Here is a 24,417-nt window from a genome sequence, read left to right as displayed (position 1 = left end):
GATGAAACACACAAATTGCATCGGAATTAAATATAAGAGACAGGATGCCGACTTAAGTACAGGAAGACTGAGTTTTCCTGCTGTCTATGCTTTGAGCGTTTCCTGAGTCACCAGTTTTACATTCCGATGCACCTCTGCAGGTTTACTACATCCATTGGACCTTCCCATTGTCGATGAAACACAGAAATCGCATCGGAATTAAATATAAGAGACACAATGCCGACATAAGTACAGGAAGACTGAGTCTTCCTACTGTCTATGTTTTGAGCGTTTCCTGTGTCACCAGTTTTACATTCTGATGCACCTCAGCAGGTTTACTGTATCCATTGGACCTTCCCATTGACGATGAAACACAGAAATTGCATTGGAATTAAATATAAGAGACACAATGCCGACTTAAGTACAGGAAGACTGAGACTTAGTACTGTCTATGTTTTGAGCGTTTCCTGTGTCACCAGTTTTACATTCCGATGCACCTCTGCCGGTTTACTATATCCCTTGGACCTTCCCATTGTCGATGAAACACAGAAATCGCATCGGAATTAAATATAAGAGACACAATGCCGACATAAGTACAGGAAGACTGAGTCTTCCTACTGTCTATAATTTGAGCGTTTCCTGTGTCACCAGTTTTACATTCTGATGCACCACCGCAGGTTTACTGTATCCCTTGGACCTTCCCATTGATGATGAAACGCAGAAATTGCATCGGAATTAAATATAAGAGACACAATGCCGACTTAAGTACAGGAAGACTGAGTCTTCCTACTGTCTATAATTTCGCGTTTCCTGTGTCACCAGTTTTGTTTTCCGATGCACCTCTACAGGTTGACTGTATCCCTTGGACCTTCACAGTGACGATGAAACACAGAAATTGCATCGGAATTAAATGTAAGAGACACTATGCCGACTTAAGTATAGGAAGACTGAGCCTCCTACTGTCTATCATTTGAGCGTTTCCTGTGTCACCAGTTTTACATTCTGATGCACCTCTGCAGGTTTTCTGTATCCATTGGACCTTCCCATTGACGACGAAACACAGAAATTGCATCGGAAATAAATATAAGAGACACAATGCCGACTTAAGTATAGGAAGACTGAGCCTTCCTACTGTCTATGTTTTGAGCGTTTCCTGTGTCACCAGTTTTACTTTCTGATGCACCTCTGCAGGTGTACTGTATCCCTTGGACCTTCACAGTGACGATGAAACACAGAAATTGCATCGGAGTTAGATTTAAGAGACACAATGCCTACTTAAGCACAGGAAGACTGAGTCTTCCTACTGTCTGTAATTTGAGCGTTTCCTGTGTCACCAGTTTTGCATTCCGATGCATCTCTACAGGTTTACTGTATCCCTTGGACCTTCACAGTGACGATGAAACACAGAAATAGCATCGGAATTTAAATATAAGAGACACATCGCCGACTTAAGTACAAGAAAACTGAGTCTTCTTACGGTCTATGTTTTGAGCGTTTCCTGTGTCGCCAGTTTTACATTCCGATGCACCTATGCCGGTGTACTGTATCCCTTGACCCTTCCCATTGTCGATGAAACACAGAAATCGTATCGGAATTAAATATAAGAGACACAATGCCGACTTAAGTACAGGAAGACTGAGTCTTCCTACTGTCAATGTTTTGAGCATTCCTGTGTCATCAGTTTTACATTCCGATGCACGTCTGCAGGTTAACTGTATCCCTTGGACCTTCCCATTGACGATGAAAAACAGAAATTGCATCGGATTTAAATATAAGAGACACAATGCCGACTTAAGTACAGGACGACTAAGTCTTCCTACTGTAAATGTTTTGAGCGTTTCCTGAGTCACCAGTTTTACATTCCGATGCACCTCTGCAGGTTTCCTGTATCCCTTGGACCTTCCCATTGACGATGAAACACAGATATTGCATCGAAATTAAATATAAGAGACACAATGCCGACTTAAGTACAAGAAAACAGTCTTCGTACGGTCAATGTTTTGAGCGTTTCCTGTGTCACCAGTTATACATTACGATGCACCTCTGCCGGTTTACTACATCCCTTGGACCTTCCCATTGTCGATGAAACACAGAAATCGCATCTGAATTAAATATAAGAGACACAATGCCGACTTAAGTACAGGAAGACTGAGTCTTCCTACTGTCTATGTTTTGAGCGTTTCCTGTGTCACCAGTTTTACATTCTGATGCACCTCTGCAGGTTTACTGTATCCCTTGGACCTTCCCATTGACGATGAAACACAGAAATTGCATCGGAGTTAAATTTAGGAGACACAATGCCTACTTAAGCACAGCAAGACTGAGTCTTCCTATTGTCTATAATTTGAGCGTTTCCTGTGTCACCAGTTTTGCATTCCGATGCATCTCTACAGGTTTACTGTATCCCTTGGACCTTCCCATTCACGATGAAACACAGAAATTTCATCGGAAATAAATATAAGAGACACAGTGCCGACCTAAGTACAGGAAGACTGAGTCTTTCTACTGTCTATGTTTTGAGCGTTTCCTGTGTCACCAGTTTCACATTCCGATGCACCTCTGCAGGTTTACTGAGTCCCTTGGACCTTCCCATTGACGATGAAACACAGAAATTGCATCGGAATTAAATATAAGAGACACAATGCCGACTTAAGTACAGGAAGACTGAGTCTTCCCACTGTCTATGTTTTGAGCGTTTCCTATGTCACTAGTTTTACATTCCGATGCACCTCTGCAATTTTACTGTATCTCTTGCACCTTCCCATTGACGATGAAACACAGAAATTGCATCGGAATTAAATATAAGAGACACGATGCCGACTTAAGTACAGGAAGACTGAGTTTTCCTGCTGTCTATGCTTTGAGCGTTTCCTGAGTCACCAGTTTTACATTCCGATGCACCTCTGCAGGTTTCCTGTATCCCTTGGACCTTCACATTGACGATGAAACACAGAAATTGCATCGAAATTAAATATAAGAGACACCATGCCGACTTAAGTACAAGAAAACAGTCTTCGTACGGTCAATGTTTTGAGCGTTTCCTGTGTCACCTGTTTTACATTCCGATGCACCTGTGTCGGTTTACTATATCCCTTGGACCTTCCCATTGTCGATGAAACACAGAAATCGCATCGGAATTAAATATAAGAGACACATTGCCGACTTAAGTACAGGAAGACTGAGTCTTCCTACTGTCTATGTTTTGAGCATTCCTGTGTCATCAGTTTTACATTCCGATGCACGTCTGCAGGTTAACTGTATCCCTTGGACCTTCCCATTGACGATGAAAAACAGAAATTGCATCGGATTTAAATATAAGAGACACAATGCCGACTTAAGTACAGGACGACTAAGTCTTCCTACTGTAAATGTTTTGAGCGTTTCCTGAGTCACCAGTTTTACATTCCGATGCACCTCTGCAGGTTTCCTGTATCCCTTGGACCTTCCCATTGACGATGAAACACAGATATTGCATCGAAATTAAATATAAGAGACACATTGCCGACATAAGTACAAGAAAACAGTCTTCGTACGGTCAATGTTTTGAGCGTTTCCTGTGTCACCAGTTTTGCATTCCGATGCATCTCTACAGGTTTACTGTATCCCTTGGACCTTCCCATTCACGATGAAACACAGAAATTTCATCGGAAATAAATATAAGAGACACAATGCCGACTTAAGTACAGGAAGACTGAGTCTTCCTACTGTCTATGTTTTGAGCGTTTCCTATGTCACTAGTTTTACATTCCGATGCACCTCTGCAATTTTACTGTATCTCTTGGACCTTCCCATTGACGATGAAACACAGAGATTGCATCGGAATTAAATATAAGAGACACGATGCCGACTTAAGTACAGGAAGACTGAGTTTTCCTACTGTCTATGCTTTGAGCGTTTCCTGAGTCACCAGTTTTACATTCCGATGCACCTCTGCAGGTTTCCTGTATCCCTTGGACCATCCCATTGACGATGAAACACAGAAATTTCATCGAAATTAAATATAAGAGACACCATGCCGACTTAAGTACAAGAAAACAGTCTTCGTACGGTCAATGTTTTGAGCGTTTCCTGTGTCACCTGTTTTACATTCCGATGTACCTCTGCCGATTTACTATATCCCTTGGACCTTCCCATTGTCGATGAAACACAGAAATCGCATCGGAATTAAATATAAGAGACACAATGCCGACATAAGTACAGGAAGACTGAGTCTTCCTACTGTCTATGTTTTGAGCGTTTCCTGTGTCACCAGTTTTACATTCTGATGCACCTCCGCAGGTTTACTGTATCCATTGGACCTTCCCATTGACGATGAAACACAGAAATTGCATTGGAATTAAATATAAGAGACACAATGCCGACTTAAGTACAGGAAGACTGAGACTTAGTACTGTCTATGTTTTGAGCGTTTCCTGTGTCACCAGTTTTACATTCCGATGCACCTCTGCCGGTTTACTATATCCCTTGGACCTTCCCATTGTCGATGAAACACAGAAATCGCATCGGAATTAAATATAAGAGACACAATGCCGACATAAGTACAGGAAGACTGAGTCTTCCTACTGTCTATGTTTTGAGCGTTTCCTGTGTCACCAGTTTTACATTCTGATGCACCTCCGCAGGTTTACTGTATCCCTTGGACCTTCCCATTGATGATGAAACGCAGAAATTGCATCGGAATTAAATATAAGAGACACAATGCCGACTTAAGTACAGGAAGACTGAGTCTTCCTACTGTCTATAATTTGCGCGTTTCCTGTGTCACCAGTTTTGTTTTCCGATGCACCTCTACAGGTTGACTGTATCCCTTGGACCTTCACAGTGACGATGAAACACAGAAATTGCATCGGAATTAAATATAAGAGACACTATGCCGATTTAAGTATAGGAAGACTGAGCCTCCTACTGTCTATGATTTGAGCGTTTCCTGTGTCACCAGTTTTACATTCTGATGCACCTCTGCAGGTTTTCTGTATCCATTGGAGCTTCCCATAGACGACGAAACACAGAAATTGCATCGGGAATAAATATAAGAGACACAATGCCGACTTAAGTATAGGAAGACTGAGCCTTCCTACTGTCTATGTTTTGAGCGCTTCCTGTGTCACCAGTTTTACTTTCTGATGCACCTCTGCAGGTGTACTGTATCCCTTGGACCTTCACAGTGACGATGAAACACAGAAATTGCATCGGAGTTAGATTTAAGAGACACAATGCCTACTTAAGCACAGGAAGACTGAGTCTTCCTACTGTCTGTAATTTGAGCGTTTCCTGTTTCACCCGTTTTTCATTCCGATGCATCTCTACAGGTTTACTGTATCCCTTGGACCTTCACCGTGACGATGAAACACAGAAATAGCATCGGAATTTAAATATAAGAGACACATCGCCGACTTAAGTACAAGAAAACTGAGCCTTCTTACGGTCTATGTTTTGAGCGTTTCCTGTGTCGCCAGTTTTACATTCCGATGCACCTATGCCGGTGTACTGTATCCCTTGACCCTTCCCATTGTCGATGAAACACAGAAATCGTATCGGAATTAAATATAAGAGACACAATGCCGACTTAAGTACAGGAAGACTGAGTCTTCCTACTGTCAATGTTTTGAGCATTCCTGTGTCATCAGTTTTACATTCCGATGCACGTCTGCAGGTTAACTGTATCCCTTGGACCTTCCCATTGACGATGAAAAACAGATATTGCATCGGATTTAAATATAAGAGACACAATGCCGACTTAAGTACAGGACGACTAAGTCTTCCTACTGTAAATGTTTTGTGCGTTTCCTGAGTCATCAGTTTTACATTCCGATGCACCACTGCAGGTTTCCTGTATCCCTTGGACCTTCCCATTGACGATGAAACACAGATATTTCATCGAAATTAAATATAAGAGACACAATGCCGACTTAAGTAAAAGAAAACAGTCTTCGTACGGTCAATGTTTTGAGCGTTTCCTGTGTCACCAGTTTTACATTACGATGCACCTCTGCCGGTTTACTACATCCCTTGGACCTTCCCATTGTCGATGAAACACAGAAATCGCATCGGAATTAAATATAAGAGACACAATGCCGACTTAAGTACAGGAAGACTGAGTCTTCCTACTGTCTATGTTATGAGCGTTTCCTGTGTCACCAGTTTTACATTCTGATGCACCTCTGCAGGTTTACTGTATCCCTTGGACCTTCCCATTGACGATGAAACACAGAAATTGCATCGGAGTTAAATTTAGGAGACACAATGCCTACTTAAGCACAGCAAGACTGAGTCTTCCTATTGTCTATAATTTGAGCGTTTCCTGTGTCACCAGTTTTGCATTCCGATGCATCTCTACAGGTTTACTGTATCCCTTGGACCTTCCCATTCACGATGAAACACAGAAATTTCATCGGAAATAAATATAAGAGACACAGTGCCGACCTAAGTACAGGAAGACTGAGTCTTTCTACTGTCTATGTTTTGAGCGTTTTCCTGTGTCACCAGTTTCACATTCCGATGCACCTCTGCAGGTTTACTGTGTCCCTTGGACCTTCCCATTGACGATGAAACACAGAATTTGCATCGGAATTAAATATAAGAGACACAATGCCGACTTAAGTACAGGAAGACTGAGTCTTCCCACTGTCTATGTTTTGAGCGTTTCCTATGTCACTAGTTTTACATTCCGATGCACCTCTGCAATTTTACTGTATCTCTTGCACCTTCCCATTGACGATGAAACACAGATATTGCATCGGAATTAAATATAAGAGACACGATGCCGACTTAAGTACAGGAAGACTGAGTTTTCCTGCTGTCTATGATTTGAGCTTTTCCTGAGTCACCAGTTTTACATTCCGATGCACCTCTGCAGGTTTCCTGTATCCCTTGGACCTTCACATTGACGATGAAACACAGAAATTGCATCGAAATTAAATATAAGAGACACAATGCCGACATAAGTACAACAAAACAGTCTTCGTACGGTCAATGTTTTGAGCGTTTCCTGTGTCACCAGTTTTACATTCCGATGCACCTCTGCCGGTTTACTACATCCCTTGGACCTTCCCATTGTCGATGAAACACAGAAATCGCATCTGAATTAAATATAAGAGACACAATGCCGACTTAAGTACAGGAAGACTGAGTCTTCCTACTGTCTATGTTTTGAGCGTTTCCTGTGTCACCAGTTTTACATTCTGATGCACCTCTGCAGGTTTACTGTATCCCTTGGACCTTCCCATTGATGATGAAACACAGAAATTGCATTGGAGTTAAATTTAAGAGACACAAAGCCTACTTAAGCACAGCAAGAGAGAGTCTTCCTATTGTCTATAATTAGAGCGTTTCCTGTGTCACCAGTTTTGCATTCCGATGCATATCTACAGGTTTACTGTATCCCTTGGACCTTCCCATTCACGATGAAACACAGAAATTTCATCGGAAATAAATATAAGAGACACAATGCCGACTTAAGTACAAGAAAACAGTCTTCGTACGGTCAATGTTTTGAGCGTTTCCTGTGTCACCTGTTTTACATTCCGATGCACCTCTGCCGGTTTACTATATCCCTTGGACCTTCCCATTGTCGATGAAACACAGAAATCGCATCGGAATTAAATATAAGAGACACAATGCCGACATAAGTACAGGAAGACTGAGTCTTCCTACTGTCTATGTTTTAAGCGTTTCCTGTGTCACTAGTTTTACATTCCGATGCACCTCTGCAGGTTTACTGTATCCCTTGGACCTTCCCATTGACGATGAAACACAGAAATTGCATCGGAATTAAATATAAGAGACACAATGCCGACTTAACTACAGGAACACTGAGTCTTCCTACTGTCTATGTTTTGAGCGCTTCCTGTGTCACCAGATTTACTTTCTGATGCACCTCTGCAGGTTTACTGTATCCCTTGGACCTTCACAGTGACGATGAAACACAGAAATTGCATCGGAGTTAGATTTAAGAGACACAATGCCTACTTAAGCACAGGAAGACTGAGTCTTCCTACTGTCTGTAATTTGAGCGTTTCCTGTGTCACCAGTTTTGCATTCCGATGCATCTCTACAGGTTTACCGTATCCCTTGGACCTTCACAGTGACGATGAAACACAGAAATAGCATCGGAATTTAAATATAAGAGACACATCGCCGACATAAGTACAAGAAAACTGAGTCTTCTTACGGTCTATGTTTTGAGCGTTTCCTGTGTCGCCAGTTTTACATTCCGATGCACCTATGCCGGTGTACTGTATCCCTTGACCCTTCCCATTGTCGATGAAACACAGAAATCGTATCGGAATTAAATATAAGAGACACAATGCCGACTTAAGTACAGGAAGACTGAGTCTTCCTACTGTCAATGTTTTGAGCATTCCTGTGTCATCAGTTTTACATTCTGATGCACGTCTGCAGGTTAACTGTATCCCTTGGACCTTCCCATTGACGATGAAAAACAGAAATTGCATCGCATTTAAATATAAGAGACACAATGCCGACTTAAGTACAGGACGACTAAGTCTTCCTACTGTAAATGTTTTGAGCGTTTCCTGAGTCACCAGTTTTACATTCCGATGCACGTCTGCAGGTTTCCTGTATCCCTTGGACCTTCCCATTGACGATGAAACACAGATATTGCATCGAAATTAAATATAAGAGACACAATGCCGACTTAAGTACAAGAAAACAGTCTTCGTACGGTCAATGTTTTGAGCGTTTCCTGTGTCACCAGTTTTACGTTACGATGCACCTCTGCCGGTTTACTACATCCCTTGGACCTTCCCATTGTCGATGAAACACAGAAATCGCATCGGAATTAAATATAAGAGACACAATGCCGACTTAAGTACAGGAAGACTGAGTCTTCCTACTGTCTATGTTTTGAGCGTTTCCTGTGTCACCAGTTTTACATTCTGATGCACCTTTGCAGGTTTACTGTATCCCTTGGACCTTCCCATTGACGATGAAACACAGAAATTGCATCGGAGTTAAATTTAGGAGACACAATGCCTACTTAAGCACAGCAAGACTGAGTCTTGCTATTGTCTATAATTTGAGCGTTTCCTGTGTCACCATTTTTGCATTCCGATGCATCTCTACAGGTTTACTGTATCCCTTGGACCTTCCCATTCACGATGAAGCACAGAAATTTCATCGGAAATAAATATAAGAGACACAATGCCGACCTAAGTACAGGAAGACTGAGTCTTCCTACTGTCTATGTTTTGAGCGTTTCCTGTGTCACCAGTTTCACATTCCGATGCACCTCTGCAGGTTTACTGTGTCCCTTGGACCTTCCCATTGACGATGAAACACAGAAATTGCATCGGAATTAAATATAAGAGACACAATGCCGACTTAAGTACAGGAAGACTGAGTCTTCCTACTGTCTATGTTTTGAGCGTTTCCTATGTCACTAGTTTTACATTCCGATGCACCTCTGCAATTTTACTGTATCTCTTGCACCTTCCCATTGACGATGAAACACAGAAATTGCATCGGAATTAAATATAAGAGACACGATGCCGACTTAAGCACAGGAAGACTGAGTTTTCCTGCTGTCTATGCTTTGAGCGTTTCCTGAGTCACCAGTTTTACATTCCGATGCACCTCTGCAGGTTTCCTGTATCCCTTGGACCTTCACATTGACGATGAAACACAGAAATTGCATCGAAATTAAATATAAGAGACACCATGCCGACTTAAGTACAAGAAACAGTCTTCGTACGGTCAATGTTTTGAGCGTTTCCTGTGTCACCTGTTTTACATTCCGATGCACCTCTGCCGGTTTACTATATCCCTTGGACCTTCCCATTGTCGATGAAACACAGAAATCGCATCGGAATTAAATATAAGAGACACAATGCCGACATAAGTACAGGAAGACTGAGTCTTCCTACTGTCTATGTTTTGAGCGTTTCCTGTGTCACCAGTTTTACATTCTGATGCACCTCCGCAGGTTTACTGTATCCCTTGGACCTTCCCATTGATGATGAAACGCAGAAATTGCATCGGAATTAAATATAAGAGACACAATGCCGACTTAAGTACAGGAAGACTGAGTCTTCCTACTGTCTATAATTTGCGCGTTTGCTGTGTCACCAGTTTTGTTTTCCGATGCACCTCTACAGGTTTACTGTATCCCTTGGACCTTCACAGTGACGATGAAACACAGAAATTGCATCGGAATTAAATATAAGAGACACTGTGCCGACTTAAGTATAGGAAGACTGAGCCTCCTACTGTCTATGTTTTGAGCGTTTCCTGTGTCACCAGTTTTACATTCTGATGCACCTCTGCAGGTTTTCTGTATCCATTGGACCTTCCCATTGACGACGAAACGCAGAAATCGCATCGGAAATAAATATAAGAGACACAATGCCGACTTAAGTATTGGAAGACTGAGCCTTCCTACTGTCTATGTTTTGAGCGTTTCCTGTGTCACCAGTTTTACATTCTGATGCACCTCTGCAGGTTTTCTGTATCCATTGGACCTTCCCATTGACGATGAAACACAGAAATTGCATCGGAATTAAATATAAGAGACACTATGCCGAATTAAGTACAGGAAGTCTAAGTCTTCCTACTGTCTATGTTTTGAGCGTTTCCTGTGTCATCAGTTTTACTTTCCGATGCACCGCTGCAGGTTTACTATATCCCTTGGACCTTCCCATTCACGATGAAACACAGAAATTTCATCGGAAATAAATATAAGAGACACAATGCCGACTTAAGGATAGGAAGACTGAGCCTTCCTACTGTCTATGTTTTAGCGTTTCCTGTGTCACCAGTTTTACATTCTGATGCACCTCTGCAGGTTTTCTGTATCCATTGGACCTTCCCATTAACGATGAAACACAGAAATTGCATCGGAATTAAATATAAGAGACACAATGCCGACTTAAGTACAGGAAGACTGAGTCTTCCTACTGTCTATGTTTTGAGCGTTTTCTGTGTCATCAGTTTTACATTCAGATGCACCTCTGCAGGTTTTCTGTATCCCTTGGACCTTCCAATTGACGATGAAAAACAGAAATTGCATCGGAATTAAATATAAGAGACACAATGCCGACTTACGTACAGGAAGACTAAGTCTTCCTACTGTCTATGTTTTGAGAATTTCCTGTGTCATCAGTTTTACATTCCGATGCACCTCTGCAGGATTAGTATATCCCTTGGACCTTCCCATTCACGATGAAACACAGAAATTTCATCGGAAATAAATATAAGAGACACAATGCCGACTTAAGTACAGGAAGACTGAGTCTTCCTACTGTCTATGTTTTGAGCGTTTCCTGTGTCACCAGTTTTACATTCCGATGCACCTCTTCAGGTTTACTGTTTCCCTTGGAGCTTCCCATTGACGATGAAATACAGAAATTGCATCGGAATTAAATATAAGAGACACTATGCCGAATTAAGTACAGGAAGACTAAGTCTTCCTACTGTCTATATTTGAGCGTTTCCTGTGTCATCAGTTTTACTTTCCGATGCACCTCTGCAGGTTTACTATATCCCTTGGACCTTCCCATTCACGATGAAACACAGAAATGTCATCGGAAAAAAATATAAGAGACACAATGCCGACTTAAGTATAGGAAGACTGAGCCTCCTACTGTCTATGTTTTGAGCGTTTCCTGTGTCACCAGTTTTACATTCTGATGCACCTCTGCAGGTTTTCTGTATCCATTGGACCTTCCCATTGACGACGAAACACAGAAATTGCATTGGAAATAAATATAAGAGACACAATGCTGACTTAAGTACAGGAAGACTGAGTCTTCCTACTGTCTATGTTTTGAGCGTTTCCTGTGTCACCAGTTTTACATTCCGATGCACCTCTTCAGGTTTACTGTTTCCCTTGGACCTTCCCATAGACGATGAAATACAGAAATTGCATCGAAATTAAATATATGGGACACTATGACGAATTAAGTACAGGAAGACTAAGTCTTCCTACTGTCTATATTTGAGCGTTTCCTGTGTCATCAGTTTTATTTTCCGATGCACCTCTGCAGGTTTACTATATCCCTTGGACCTTCCCATTCACGATGAAACACAGAAATGTCATCGGAAATAAATATAAGAGACACAATGCCGACTTAAGTATAGGAAGACTGAGCCTCCTACTGTCTATGTTTTGAGCGTTTCCTGTGTCACCAGTTTTACATTCTGATGCACCTCTGCAGGTTTTCTGTATCCATTGGACCTTCCCATTGACGATGAAACACAGAAATTGCATCGGAATTAAATATAAGAGACACAATGCCGACTTAAGTACAGGAAGACTGAGTCTTCCGACTGTCTATGTTTTGAGCGTTTTCTGTGTCAGCAGTTTTACATTCAGATGCACCTCTGCAGGTTTACTGTATCTCTTGGACCTTCCCATTGACGATGAAAAACAGTAATTGCATCGGAATTAAATATAAGAGACACAATGCCGACTTAAGTACAGGAAGACTAAGTCTTCCTACTGTCTATGATTTGAGCGTTTCCTGTGTCATCAGTTTTACATTCCGATGCACCACTGCAGGATTACTATATCCCTTGGACCTTCCCATTCACGAAGAAACACAGAAATTTCATCGGAAATAAATATAAGAGACACAATGCCGACTTAAGTACAGGAAGACTAAGTCTTCCTACTGTCTATGTTTTGAGCGTTTCCTGTGTCACCAGTTTTACATTCCGATGCACCTCTGCAGGTTTACTGTTTCCCTTGGACCTTCCCATTGACGATGAAACACAGAAATTGCATCGGGATTAAATATAAGAGACACAATGCCGACTTAAGTACAGGAAGACTGAGTCTTCCTAATGTCTATGTTTTGAGCGTTTCCTGTGTCACTAGTTTTACATTCCGATGCACCTCTGCGGGTTTACTGTATCCCTTGGACCTTCCCATTGACGATGAAACACAGATATTGCATCGGAATTAAATATAAGAGACACAATGCCGACTTAAGTACAGGAAGAATGAGTCTTCCTACTGTCTATGTGTTGAGCGTTTCCTGTGTCACCAGTTTTACATTCTGATGCACCTCTGCAGGTTTACTGTATCCCTTGGACCTTCCCATTGACGATGAAAAACAGAAATTGCATCGGAATTAAATATAAGAGACACAATGCCGACATAAGTACCAAAAGAATGAGTCTTCCTACTGTCTATGATTTGAGCGTTTCCTGTGTCATCAGTTTTACTTTCCGATCCACCTCTGCAGGATAACTATATCCCTTGGACCTTCCCATTCACGATGAAACACAGAAATTGCATCGGAATTAAATACAAGAGACACAATGTCAACTTAAGTACAGGAAGACTGAGTCTTCCTACTGTCTATGTTTTGAGCGTTTCCTGTGTCACTAGTTTTACATTCCGATGCACCTCTGTGGGTTTACTGTATCCCTTGGACCTTCCCATTGACGATGAAACACAGAAATTGCATCGGAATTAAATATAAGAGACACAATGCCGACTTAAGTACAGGAAGAATGAGTCTTCCTACTGTCTATGTTTTGAGCGTTTCCTGTTTCACCAGTTTTACATTCCCATGCACCTCTTCAGGTTTACTGTTTCCCTTGGACCTTCCCATAGACGATGAAATACAGAAATTGCATCGGAATTAAATATATGGGACACTATGCCGAATTAAGTACAGGAAGACTAAGTCTTCCTACTGTCTATATTTGAGCGTTTCCTGTGTCATCAGTTTTATTTTCCGATGCACCTCTGCAGGTATACTATATCCCTTGGACCTTCCCATTCACGATGAAACACAGAAATGTCATCGGAAATAAATATAAGAGACACAATGTCGACTTAAGTATAGGAAGACTGAGCCTCCTACTGTCTATGTTTTGAGCGTTTCCTGTGTCACCAGTTTTACATTCTGATGCACCTCTGCAGGTTTTCTGTATCCATTGGACCTTCCCATTGACGGTGAAACACAGAAATTGCATCGGAATTAAATAAAAGAGACACAATGCCGACTTAAGTACAGGAAGACTGAGTCTTCCGACTGTCTATGTTTTGAGCGTTTTCTGTGTCATCAGTTTTACATTCAGATGCACCTCTGCAGGTTTACTGTATCTCTTGGACCTTCCCATTGACGATGAAAAACAGTAATTGCATCAGAATTAAATATAAGAGACACAATGCCGACTTAAGTACAGGAAGACTAAGTCTTCCTACTGTCTATGATTTGAGCGTTTCCTGTGTCATCAGTTTTACATTCCGATGCACCACTGCAGGATTACTATATCCCTTGGACCTTCCCATTCACGAAGAAACACAGAAATTTCATCGGAAATAAATATAAGAGACACAATGCCGACTTAAGTACAGGAAGACTGAGTCTTCCTACTGTCTATGTTTTGAGCGTTTCCTGTGTCACCAGTTTTACATTCCGATGCACCTCTGCAGGTTTACTGTTTCCCTTGGACCTTCCCATTGACGATGAAACACAGAAATTGCATCGGGATTAAATATAAGAGACACAATGCCGACTTAAGTACAGGAAGACTGAGTCTTCCTAATGTCTATGTTTTGAGCGTTTCCTGTGTCACTAGTTTTACATTCCGATGCACCTCTCCGGGTTTACTGTATCCCTTGGACCTTCCCATTGACGATGAAACACAGATATTGCATCGGAATTAAATATAAGAGACACAATGCCGACTTAAGTACAGGAAGACTAAGTCTTCCTACTGTCTATGTTTTGAGCGTTTCCTGTGTCACTAGTTTTACATTCCGATGCACCTCTGCGGGTTTACTGTATCCCTTGGACCTTCCCATTGACGATGAAACACAGAAATTGCATCGGAATTAAATATAAGAGACACAATGCCGACTTAAGTACAGGAGGAATGAGTCTTCCTACTGTCTATGTGTTGAGCGTTTCCTGTGTCACCAGTTTTACATTCTGATGCACCTCTGCAGGTTTGCTGTATCCCTTGGACCTTCCCATTGACGATGAAAAACAGAAATTGCATCGGAATTAAATATAAGAGACACAATGCCAACTTAAGTACAAGAAGACTGAGTCTTCCTACTGTCTATGTTTTGAGCGTTTCCTGTGTCATCAGTTTTACTTTCCGATGCACCTCTGCAAGATAACTATATCCCTTGGACCTTCCCATTGACGATGAAACACAGAAATTGCATCGGAATTAAATATAAGAGACACAATGCCGACTTAAGTACAGGAAGACTAATTCTTCCTACTGTCCATGCTTTGAGCGTTTCCTGTGTCATCAGTTTTACTTTCCGATGCACCTCTGCAGGTTTACTATATCCCTTGGACCTTCCCATTGACGATGAAACACAGAAATTACATCGAAATTAAATATGAGACACAATGCCGACTTAAGTACAGGAAGACTGAGTCTTCCTACTGTCTATGATTTGAGCGTTTCCTGTGTCATCAGTTTTACATTCCGATGCACCACTGAAGGATTACTATATCCCTTGGACCTTCCCAGTCACGATGAAACACAGAAATTTCATCGGAAATAAATATAAGAGACACAATGCCGACTTAAGTACAGGAAGACTGAGTCTTCCTACTGTCTATGTTTTGAACGTTTCCTGTGTCACCAGTTTTACATTCCGATGCACTTCTGCAGGTTTACTGTTTCCCTTGGACCTTCCCATTGACGACGAAACACAGAAATTGCATCGGGATTAAATATAAGAGACACAATGCCGACTTAAGTACAGGAAGACTGAGTCTTCCTAATGTCTATGTTTTGAGCGTTTCCTGTGTCACCAGTTTTACATTCTGATGCACCTCCGCAGGTTTACTGTATCCATTGGACCCTCCCATTGACGATGAAACACAGAAATTGCATTGGAATTAAATATAAGAGACACAATGCCGACTTAAGTACAGGAAGACTGAGACTTAGCACTGTCTATGTTTTGAGCGTTTCCTGTGTCACCAGTTTTACATTCCGATGCACCTCTGCCGGTTTACTATATCCCTTGGACCTTCCCATTGTCGATGAAACACAGAAATCGCATCGGAATTAAATATAAGAGACACAATGCCGACATAAGTACAGGAAGACTGAGTCTTCCTACTGTCTATGTTTTGAGCGTTTCCTGTGTCACCAGTTTTACATTCTGATGCACCTCCGCAGGTTTACTGTATCCCTTGGACCTTCCCATTGATGATGAAACGCAGAAATTGCATCGGAATTAAATATAAGAGACACAATGCCGACTTGAGTACAGGAAGACTGAGTCTTCCTACTGTCTATAATTTGCGCGTTTGCTGTGTCACCAGTTTTGTTTTCCGATGCACCTCTACAGGTTTACTGTATCCCTTGGACCTTCACAGTGACGATGAAACACAGAAATTGCATCGGAATTAAATATAAGAGACACTATGCCGAATTAAGTATAGGAAGACTGAGCCTCCTACTGTCTATGTTTTGAGCGTTTCCTGTGTCACCAGTTTTACATTCTGATGCACCTCTGCAGGTTTTCTGTATCCATTGGACCTTCCCATTGACGACGAAACACAGAAATCGCATCGGAAATAAATATAAGAGACACAATGCCGACTTAAGTATAGGAAGACTGAGCCTTCCTACTGTCTATGTTTTGAGCGTTTCCTGTGTCACCAGTTTTACATTCTGATGCACCTCTGCAGGTTTTCTGTATCCATTGGACCTTCCCATTGACGATGAAACACAGAAATTGCATCGGAATTAAATATAAGAGACACTATGCCGAATTAAGTACAGGAAGTCTAAGTCTTCCTACTGTCTATGTTTTGAGCGTTTCCTGTGTCATCAGTTTTACTTTCCGATGCACCGCTGCAGGTTTACTATATCCCTTGGACCTACCCATTCACGATGAAACACAGAAATTTCATCGGAAATAAATATAAGAGACACAATGCCGACTTAAGGATAGGAAGACTGAGCCTTCCTACTGTCTATGTTTTGAGCGTTTCCTGTGTCACCAGTTTTACATTCTGATGCACCTCTGCAGGTTTTCTGTATCCATTGGACCTTCCCATTGACGATGAAACACAGAAATTGCATCGGAATTAAATATAAGAGACACAATGCCGACTTAAGTACAGGAAGACTGAGTCTTCCTACTGTCTATGTTTTGAGCGTTTTCTGTGTCATCAGTTTTACATTCAGATGCACCTCTGCAGGTTTACTGTATCCCTTGGACCTTCCAATTGACGATGAAAAACAGAAATTGCATCGGAATATAAGAGACACAATGCCGACTTAAGTACAGGAAGACTAAGTCTTCCTACTGTCTATGCTTTGAGAGTTTCCTGTGTCATCAGTTTTACATTCCGATGCACCTCTGCAGGATTAGTATATCCCTTGGACCTTCCCATTCACGATGAAACACAGAAATTTCATCGGAAATAAATATAAGAGACACAATGCCGACTTAAGTACAGGAAGACTGAGTCTTCCTACTGTCTATGTTTTGAGCGTTTCCTGTGTCACCAGTTTTACATTCCGATGCACCTCTTCAGGTTTACTGTTTCCCTTGGAGCTTCCCATTGACGATGAAATACAGAAATTGCATCGGAATTAAATATAAGGGACACTATGCCGAATTAAGTACAGGAAGACTAAGTCTTCCTACTGTCTATATTTGAGCGTTTCCTGTGTCATCAGTTTTACTTTCCGATGCACCTCTGCAGGTTTACTATATCCCTTGGACCTTCCCATTCACGATGAAACACAGATATGTCATCGGAAATAAATATAAGAGACACAATGCCGACTTAAGTATAGGAAGACTGAGCCTCCTACTGTCTATGTTTTGAGCGTTTCCTGTGTCACCAGTTTTACATTCTGATGCACCTCTGCAGGTTTTCTGTATCCATTGGACCTTCCCATTGACGACGAAACACAGAAATTGCATCGGAAATAAATATAAGAGACACAATGCCGACTTAAGTACAGGAAGACTGAGTCTTCCTACTGTCTATGTTTTGAGCGTTTCCTGTGTCACCAGTTTTACATTCCGATGCACCTCTTCAGCTTTACTGTTTCCCTTGGACCTTCCCATAGACGATGAAATACAGAAATTGCATCGGAATTAAATATATGGGACACTATGCCGAATTAAGTACAGGAAGACTAAGTCTTCCTACTGTCTATATTTGAGCGTTTCCTGTGTCATCAGTTTTATTTTCCGATGCACCTCTGCAGGTTTACTATATCCCTTGGACCTTCCCATTCACGATGAAACACAGAAATGTCATCGGAAATAAATATAAGAGACACAATGCCGACTTCAGTATAGGAAGACTGAGCCTCCTACTGTCTATGTTTTGAGCGTTTCCTGTGTCACCAGTTTTACATTCTGATGCACCTCTGCAGGTTTTCTGTATCCATTGGACCTTCCCATTGACGATGAAACACAGAAATTGCATCGGAATTAAATATAAGAGACACAATGCCGACTTAAGTACAGGAAGACTGAGTCTTCCGACTGTCTATGTTTTGAGCGTTTTCTGTGTCATCAGTTTTACATTCAGATGCACCTCTGCAGGTTTACTGTATCTCTTGGACCTTCCCATTGACGATGAAAAACAGTAATTGCATCGGAATTAAATATAAGAGACACAATGCCGACTTAAGTACAGGAAGACTAAGTCTTCCTACTGTCTATGATTTGAGCGTTTCCTGTGTCATCAGTTTTACATTCCGATGCACCACTGCAGGATTACTATATCCCTTGGACCTTCCCATTCACGAAGAAACACAGACATTTCATCGGAAATAAATATAAGAGACACAATGCCGACTTAAGTACAGGAAGACTGAGTCTTCCTACTGTCTATATTTTGAGCGTTTCCTGTGTCACCAGTTTTACATTCCGATGCACCTCTGCAGGTTTACTGTTTCCCTTGGACCTTCCCATTGACGATGAAACACAGAAATTGCATCGGGATTAAATATAAGAGACACAATGCCGACTTAAGTACAGGAAGACTGAGTCTTCCTACTGTCTATGTTTTGAGCGTTTCCTGTGTCACCAGTTTTACATTCCGATGCACCTCTGCAGGTTTACTGTTTCCCTTGGACCTTCCCATTGACGATGAAACACAGAAATTGCATCGGGATTAAATATAAGAGACACAATGCCGACTTAAGTACAGGAAGACTGAGTCTTCCTAATGTCTATGTTTTGAGCGTTTCCTGTGTCACTAGTTTTACATTCCGATGCACCTCTCCGGGTTTACTGTATCCCTTGGACCTTCCCATTGACGATGAAACACAGATATTGCATCGGAATTAAATATAAGAGACACAATGCCGACTTAAGTACAGGAAGAATGAGTCTTCCTACTGTCTATGTGTTGAGCGTTTCCTGTGTCACCAGTTTTACATTCTGATGCACCTCTGCAGGTTTACTGTATCCCTTGGACCTTCCCATTGACGATGAAAAACAGAAATTGCATCGGAATTAAATATAAGAGACACAATGCCGACATAAGTTCAAAAAGAATGAGTCTTCCTACTGTCTATGATTTGAGCGTTTCCTGTGTCAACAGTTTTACTTTCCGATCCACCTCTGCAGGATAACTATATCCCTTGGACCTTCCCATTCACGATGAAACACAGAAATTGCATCGGAATTAAATACAAGAGACACAATGTCAACTTAAGTACAGGAAGACTGAGTCTTCCTACTGTCTATGTTTTGAGCGTTTCCTGTGTCACTAGTTTTACATTCCGATGCACCTCTGCGGGTTTACTGTATCCCTTGGACCTTCCCATTGACGATGAAACACAGAAATTGCATCGGAATTAAATATAAGAGACACAATGCCGACTTAAGTACAGGAAGAATGAGTCTTCCTACTGTCTATGTGTTGAGCGTTTCCTGTGTCACCAGTTTTACATTCTGATGCACCTCTGCAGGTTTACTGTATCCCTTGGACCTTCCCATTGACGATGAAAAACAGAAATTGCATCGGAATTAAATATAAGAGACACAATGCCAACTTAAGTACAAGAAGACTGAGTCTTCCTACTGTCTATGTTTTGAGCGTTTCCTGTGTCATCAGTTTTACTTTCCGATGCACCTCTGCAGGATTACTATATCCCTTGGACCTTCCCATTGACGATGAAACACAGAAATTGCATCGGAATTAAATATAAGAGACACAATGCCGACTTAAGTACAGGAAGACTAAGTCTTCCTACTGTCTATGCTTTGAGCGTTTCCTGTGTCATCAGTTTTACTTTCCGATGCACCTCTGCAGGTTTACTATATCCCTTGGACCTTCCCATTGACGATGAAACACAGAAATTTCATCGAAATTAAATATGAGACACAATGCCGACTTAAGTACAGGAAGACTGAGTCTTCCTACTGTCTATGTTTTGAGCGTTTTATGTGTCATCAGTTTTACATTCAGATGCACCTCTGCAGGTTTACTGTATCTCTTGGACCTTCCCATTGACGATGAAAAACAGAAATTGCATCGGAATTAAATATAAGAGACACAATGCCGACTTAAGTACAGGAAGACTGAGTCTTCCTAATGTCTATGTTTTGAGCGTTTCCTGTGTCACCAGTTTTACATTCTGATGCACCTCCGCAGGTTTACTGTATCCATTGGACCCTCCCATTGACGATGAAACACAGAAATTGCATTGGAATTAAATATAAGAGACACAATGCCGACTTAAGTACAGGAAGACTGAGACTTAGTACTGTCTATGTTTTGAGCGTTTCCTGTGTCACCAGTTTTACATTCCGATGCACCTCTGCCGGTTTACTATATCCCTTGGACCTTCCCATTGTCGATGAAACACAGAAATCGCATCGGAATTAAATATAAGAGACACAATGCCGACATAAGTACAGGAAGACTGAGTCTTCCTACTGTCTATGTTTTGAGCGTTTCCTGTGTCACCAGTTTTACATTCTGATGCACCTCCGCAGGTTTACTGTATCCCTTGGACCTTCCCATTGATGATGAAACGCAGAAATTGCATCGGAATTAAATATAAGAGACACAATGCCGACTTGAGTACAGGAAGACTGAGTCTTCCTACTGTCTATAATTTGCGCGTTTGCTGTGTCACCAGTTTTGTTTTCCGATGCACCTCTACAGGTTTACTGTATCCCTTGGACCTTCACAGTGACGATGAAACACAGAAATTGCATCGGAATTAAATATAAGAGACACTATGCCGACTTAAGTATAGGAAGACTGAGCCTCCTACTGTCTATGTTTTGAGCGTTTCCTGTGTCACCAGTTTTACATTCTGATGCACCTCTGCAGGTTTTCTGTATCCATTGGACCTTCCCATTGACGACGAAACACAGAAATCGCATCGGAAATAAATATAAGAGACACAATGCCGACTTAAGTATAGGAAGACTGAGCCTTCCTACTGTCTATGTTTTGAGCGTTTCCTGTGTCACCAGTTTTACATTCTGATGCACCTCTGCAGGTTTTCTGTATCCATTGGACCTTCCCATTGACGATGAAACACAGAAATTGCATCGGAATTAAATATAAGAGACACTATGCCGAATTAAGTACAGGAAGTCTAAGTCTTCCTACTGTCTATGTTTTGAGCGTTTCCTGTGTCATCAGTTTTACTTTCCGATGCACCGCTGCAGGTTTACTATATCCCTTGGACCTACCCATTCACGATGAAACACAGAAATTTCATCGGTAATAAATATAAGAGACACAATGCCGACTTAAGGATAGGAAGACTGAGCCTTCCTACTGTCTATGTTTTGAGCGTTTCCTGTGTCACCAGTTTTACATTCTGATGCACCTCTGCAGGTTTTCTGTATCCATTGGACCTTCCCATTGACGATGAAACACAGAAATTGCATCGGAATTAAATATAAGAGACACAATGCCGACTTAAGTACAGGAAGACTGAGTCTTCCTACTGTCTATGTTTTGAGCGTTTTCTGTGTCATCAGTTTTACATTCAGATGCACCTCTGCAGGTTTACTGTATCCCTTGGACCTTCCAATTGACGATGAAAAACAGAAACTGCATCGGAATTAAATATAAGAGACACAATGCCGACTTAAGTACAGGAAGACTAAGTCTTCCTACTGTCTATGCTTTGAGAGTTTCCTGTGTCATCAGTTTTACATTCCGATGCACCTCTGCAGGATTAGTATATCCCTTGGACCTTCCCATTCACGATGAAACACAGAAATTTCATCGGAAATAAATATAAGAGACACAATGCCGACTTAAGTACAGGAAGACTGAGTCTTCCTACTGTCTATGTTTTGAGCGTTTCCTGTGTCACCAGTTTTACATTCCGATGCACCTCTTCAGGTTTACTGTTTCCCTTGGAGCTTCCCATTGACGATGAAATACAGAAATTGCATCGGAATTAAATATAAGAGACACTATGCCGAATTAAGTACAGGAAGACTAAGTCTTCCTACTGTCTATATTTGAGCGTTTCCTGTGTCATCAGTTTTACTTTCCGATGCACCTCTGCAGGTTTACTATATCCCTTGGACCTTCCCATTCACGATGAAACACAGAAATGTCATCGGAAATAAATATAAGAGACACAATGCCGACTTAAGTATAGGAAGACTGAGCCTCCTACTGTCTATGTTTTGAGCGTTTCCTGTGTCACCAGTTTTACATTCTGATGCACCTCTGCAGGTTTTCTGTATCCATTGGACCTTCCCATTGACGACGAAACACAGAAATTGCATCGGAAACAAATATAAGAGACACAATGCCGACTTAAGTACAGGAAGACTGAGTCTTCCTACTGTCTATGTTTTGAGCGTTTCCTGTGTCACCAGTTTTACATTCCGATGCACCTCTTCAGCTTTACTGTTTCCCTTGGACCTTCCCATAGACGATGAAATACAGAAATTGCATCGGAATTAAATATATGGGACACTATGCCGAATTAAGTACAGGAAGACTAAGTCTTCCTACTGTCTATATTTGAGCGTTTCCTGTGTCATCAGTTTTATTTTCCGATGCACCTCTGCAGGTTTACTATATCCCTTGGACCTTCCCATTCACGATGAAACACAGAAATGTCATCGGAAATAAATATAAGAGACACAATGCCGACTTCAGTATAGGAAGACTGAGCCTCCTACTGTCTATGTTTTGAGCGTTTCCTGTGTCACCAGTTTTACATTCTGATGCACCTCTGCAGGTTTTCTGTATCCATTGGACCTTCCCATTGACGATGAAACACAGAAATTGCATCGGAATTAAATATAAGAGACACAATGCCGACTTAAGTACAGGAAGACTGAGTCCTCCGACTGTCTATGTTTTGAGCGTTTTCTGTGTCATCAGTTTTACATTCAGATGCACCTCTGCAGGTTTACTGTATCTCTTGGACCTTCCCATTGACGATGAAAAACAGTAATTGCATCGGAATTAAATATAAGAGACACAATGCCGACTTAAGTACAGGAAGACTAAGTCTTCCTACTGTCTATGATTTGAGCGTTTCCTGTGTCATCAGTTTTACATTCCGATGCACCACTGCAGGATTACTATATCCCTTGGACCTTCCCATTCACGAAGAAACACAGAAATTTCATCGGAAATAAATATAAGAGACACAATGCCGACTTAAGTACAGGAAGACTGAGTCTTCCTACTGTCTATGTTTTGAGCGTTTCCTGTGTCACCAATTTTACATTCGGATGCACCTCTGCAGGTTTACTGTTTCCCTTGGACCTTCCCATTGACGATGAAACACAGAAATTGCATCGGGATTAAATATAAGAGACACAATGCCGACTTAAGTACAGGAAGTCTGAGTCTTCCTAATGTCTATGTTTTGAGCGTTTCCTGTGTCACTAGTTTTACATTCCGATGCACCTCTGCGGGTTTACTGTATCCCTTGGACCTTCCCATTGACGATGAAACACAGATATTGCATCGGAATTAAATATAAGAGACACAATGCCGATTTAAGTACAGGAAGAATGAGTCTTCCTACTGTCTATGTGTTGAGCGTTTCCTGTGTCACCAGTTTTACATTCTGATGCACCTCTGCAGGTTTACTGTATCCCTTGGACCTTCCCATTGACGATGAAAAACAGAAATTGCATCGGAATTAAATATAAGAGACACAATGCCGACATAAGTACAAAAAGAATGAGTCTTCCTACTGTCTATGATTTGAGCGTTTCCTGTGTCATCAGTTTTACTTTCCGATCCACCTCTGCAGGATAACTATATCCCTTGGACCTTCCCATTCACGATGAAACACAGAAATTGCATCGGAATTAAATACAAGAGACACAATGTCAACTTAAGTACTGTAAGACTGAGTCTTCCTACTGTCTATGTTTTGAGCGTTTCCTGTGTCACTAGTTTTACATTCCGATGCACCTCTGCGGGTTTACTGTATCCCTTGGACCTTCCCATTGACGATGAAACACAGAAATTGCATCGGAATTAAATATAAGAGACA

This window comes from Schistocerca nitens, chromosome 7 (assembly GCF_023898315.1).
Source record: "Schistocerca nitens isolate TAMUIC-IGC-003100 chromosome 7, iqSchNite1.1, whole genome shotgun sequence".
NCBI lineage: Eukaryota > Metazoa > Arthropoda > Insecta > Orthoptera > Acrididae > Schistocerca > Schistocerca nitens.
The sequence above is the reverse complement of the archived record's forward strand: the minus strand, read 5'-3'. Positions refer to the sequence as shown.